Source organism: Panthera tigris, chromosome B3, assembly GCF_018350195.1.
Source record: "Panthera tigris isolate Pti1 chromosome B3, P.tigris_Pti1_mat1.1, whole genome shotgun sequence".
NCBI lineage: Eukaryota > Metazoa > Chordata > Mammalia > Carnivora > Felidae > Panthera > Panthera tigris.
In genome coordinates this window covers 71,736,063-71,740,375 of record NC_056665.1, presented here as the reverse complement: position 1 = coordinate 71,740,375, position 4,313 = coordinate 71,736,063, and positions in this window count along the sequence as shown.

Genomic DNA, 4,313 nt, shown 5'->3' with positions numbered 1-4,313 from the left:
TTTTGGACCTTAGGAGAGAAAATGGTATCTTTGAGCTTACATCCTGAATCCCAAAAACTGACACCTGTTACCAAACCAGGATAACAGACTTTAGGATCCCAGCACTCTCTTTCTTAAATTTAACAAAAGAAGAAAAACATCCTTACAATTTTTCTCTCGATTCTGTACACTGAATACTAGGAGGGATTCATAGACGTAACAATTATAACACATCTTATTGAAAAACACCTAAGAATATAGTCTCTCTCACCCGTTTTCCTTAGCTCTTCCTGGGTAACCCAGAGGCACTATTTTGAACTATTCTATCTCAAGCAACAAACTTAACAAATATCTTGTAAAAATTACTTTCTTCAGGATAACACTGATTATACAACTTTGACCCTGTATCTTTATGCCTGCAAGGTCCATTAGAAGCACCTGGCAGTGTCATTGCAAGAGTGTCCTTAAAAAAAGGCTTGATCTTTACCCCAAAAGATTTATTAATGTGAAAGGGTGTTCAGTGACACAGGTTGAGGTACTGCTGCAAACTTACAAGCCACAATAATGAGTTTCTGGTGTGAATTTGGGACATAAGGAGCCCCCCACCCCCACCCCAGGCAAAAGTTTGAGCCTGAGAATCTACCTGTCAAGTTCAATGACTCACAAACCCCGTGCCCATTTCCAGCTTGGTTAACAGCTTTACTAGTTCCCATCCAGACTTAAAAAATCTTCCTATGGATCATAAAGTCTTGGAGTCTGATAACCTTTTGCCTATTTTGTCCCTGCCCTAAAGGATACTTGCTTTAGAGAGAGATGAGACACTTAAAGACCCTCTTGGCCCTCCTGGAGGGATTTACCAGAGGGCTTGTAGTGGAGCCGGGTGGTCTGCTAGATGAGCTAGAGCCAGCTGCCAGCCCACCCTATCTCACAGTATTCCTCTCCCTACTCAGAACCCATGCTACTACATTTTGTTAGTTTCCTCATCCAAACCTGCCGTTTCCTCAGAACTTTACGTGGACTCCACAGAAGCTGTTCTATAGTGGCAGCTAGGTCATTCACAGGGTCCTGGAAGCTGCCGGGGTGTAGTTGCCAGAAGGTTGTCTGCTTAACTGCTGGAAATACTGCAGTGGTCTGCTCTGTCCTTAGCAGGTCCTTCATCCTGGACTGACCCTCAGCGTTTTTCCAGCTAGATTCTGTGTCTTGGGAAGGAGGAGCAGCTCTTAGAATCTACTCCCTTGTAGGAAGTCTAGAAGCATCCTCACTTGCTCGCTGTTATTTGACCACCTGTGGAGATAGCTTCAGTGTTTGCTGTCAGTGTTTTCATTCCCTCTCACCTGGGCAAACAATCCTGATTCATTCCCCTGGTGGGACCTAGTAACTACCTGGCTACATACCCAGGGCCTTGCCATCTCCCTACCTCTCTGAAGCTTAACCTGTCTTGTCCTCTTAAGCACTCGCCTAAGTGTAAGGATACACATCTTCCCTTTTAAAATATTAACCCTCCAGCACAGTCCCTCACTTTGTGAAGGAGTCTGCAGTCTTCACACAAATGGCTCAAAGGTTTATTTTCCTTAGATCTCTACAGACCTTGGGAGGCTTTGTCTCAGCTTTGGTGTATCTGAGGAGTCCTGTTTTAACTTTTCCCACACAAGACGGCAGCCTCCTGCCTGCCCTTTATACACTCGTTTTTCTTGCCTTCCTTGCAATGCCCGTTGGATGTCAGTGGTTTCATTACCACATTTCCCCACTCCTGCCCTCTTGCAACTTTGGTAGTCTTCAGTCCTCCCCCTGAGGAATAGTTGTACTTGACTTCAGAATAACAGCAGCTTCAGAATCTCCTAGGCACAATTCAGTTGCAACATGATCACATACCACTTTTCCTAAGAAGAAATAGGCTAGTGAAACAAAAATAACCAAGTTTAACAAAATGCATATCCCTGTATCCAGCTGAGGTAAACACATGGTTCTATTTGCTGTTTAGAAATAAATGCCATATTTTATTGCTACTGGTAAAACTCATGTGCCTCATAAATGTCTGTTCAATCCGTTTTACTTTCTCTCCACCTTCACCTACCATCATTCCAGTCCAAGCTACCATCACCTTGCCTCTGGTTTACTGCAGTACCCTCTTGTATACCCACAGCCACTGTGATCCTTTTCCAGTCACTTCCGCACAACAGCCATAGCGATCTTTTCAAAACACACCTATAATCATGGCACTTCTTGGTTTAAAAGCTCTTCTGGCTTCACTTGCCTTACGATAACGGTAAAACTTCTTACAGTCTACACAGGCATAAATGGTCTTCCCTTGACCATCTGTCCAGCCTCTCTACCGTGTGCTTCCTTACCTACCTTGTCCAAATTTTCTTTTGTGCCTCTTACTCCCCATGGTCACTCCCCACACCTTTGTCCATTTGGGTCCCTAGTTAACTTCTTTTCATCCTTAGAGTTCAACTCAAGTGTTGCTTCCTCCAGGAATCCTCCCCTGCCTTTCTTAAGTAGACCAGTAGGCTCTCAGAGAACCAGTAATCTCTTTGTAGCACAAATTACAGTCACACTCATCAATGTGTATGATTTCTTAATTAATACGGCTTTCTTATTAGAGTGGCACTCAGTGAGAGCAGGAACCACATCTGTTACTGTTCACCAATATATCTCAAGTGTTTCACTGTGTCTGAAACTTAGAAATAGGCTCAATGAATGAAAACGGAAAGTGAAAGGTGAAGTGGGGGAAGGTTAGCTCTGGTTAGGGAAGTATTGGAAACACAGCCTGAATGCCAAGCAAGGTTGAAGAACTGACTGTACAACACACCTGAAGGAATGTTGTAATGCCTTGGGCCTGTTCCAAGGAGATGCATTCTTGCAGGTGAATTTCAGTGCCCCTGCTTTCATTGTAATATTTCACAATCCTTTCCCTGTGCCTCCAGTAAATCCCTAATAATCCATATCTGGTTGCCAAGGATATGAGAGAGTGCATTATCCAAGAAAGATGCATATGCTCATTGAAATTAACCTCTTTTAATACCTGTAAGTCCAGTTTCCCTTACAAAGACCACTGTACCCTTAATGAGTTGCTCTCTGACCCCTCAACACCTGTATTCTTTAATTTTTTAAACTATACATATATAAAATGCATGCATTTTAAGCATACAGCTTCATGAGGATTTACAAAATGAACATGCCTGTTTAATTAAACACCACCTTGATCAGGATATGGAACATTACCAGCACCCCAGAAGCAACCTTCATGCCCCCTCCAACCATTACCCCACTAGGTAACCACTATTTTGACTTCTATCACCATAGATAGGTGTTGTTTGTGAACTATACATAGATGGAATAGTACTGTTGAAGTTTGGGCTCCCCTGGGAGAAACACTTGGATGTAGTTTGTGTGGGGAATGACTCCAGGAGACATGACTCCTGAGGAAGTGGAAGAGTGAGACAGTTAAGAAGAAAAAGCCAATATAAAGGTGTGTTACTGAGATCAGGTACATAATGCTCAGAGTTTTCTGAAGGATGGGGGAACAGGAGGCTGGAATATTTATCCACTGGCTCCTGTTCCCCATTGACAGAGGGATGCCACAGCAGGGGTTCACTTCTCTGCAATTTTGGGCTGTAACTGATCTTAATCAGCTCCAACAGCATTGAAGGACATTTGGATTGTTTTGGTTTGAGTAATATTGCCATGAACATTCTTGTACCTGTCTTATGAGAACACATGTACACATTTGTACATATTTCTGTTGGGTATATATATAATCGGGTGGTATTGGGGCATAGGTTATGTGTGTATGCAGCTTTAATAGATATTGCCAAACAGCTTTCCAATGTGATTGTACTAACTGATATTTTCACTAGCTGTAAATGAAATTTTTCGTTGCTCCACATCCTTATCAGCACTTGGTATTGTTAGTCCTTGTTCTAGTTTTTTTTAATGAGTGTGAGTGTGCCTCAGTTTGCTCTTTGGTAAACTTTTTATTGTATAATTTACATACAGAAAAGTGCACAAATCATGTGTACAGCTGTTACTTGTCACACACTGAACACACTCACAAAAAATAGCAAGAAATCAAGAATTGAAAAATCACCAGCACTACAGAAGTCCCATGCATGCATGCCCTCTTCTGGCAACTTATCCCACCATCCCAAAGGACATCTATTATCCTGACACCATAGATTCTTTTTGGCTGTTTTTGAGCTTCAAATAAGTGAAATAATATATTATGTGGGGTTTTTTTTTGTCTATCTTCTTTGAGTCAACATTATGTCTTTTCAATTCATCTATATTGTTGCATGTTGTAGGTGGTTCGTTCATACTGTTGTATAATATTA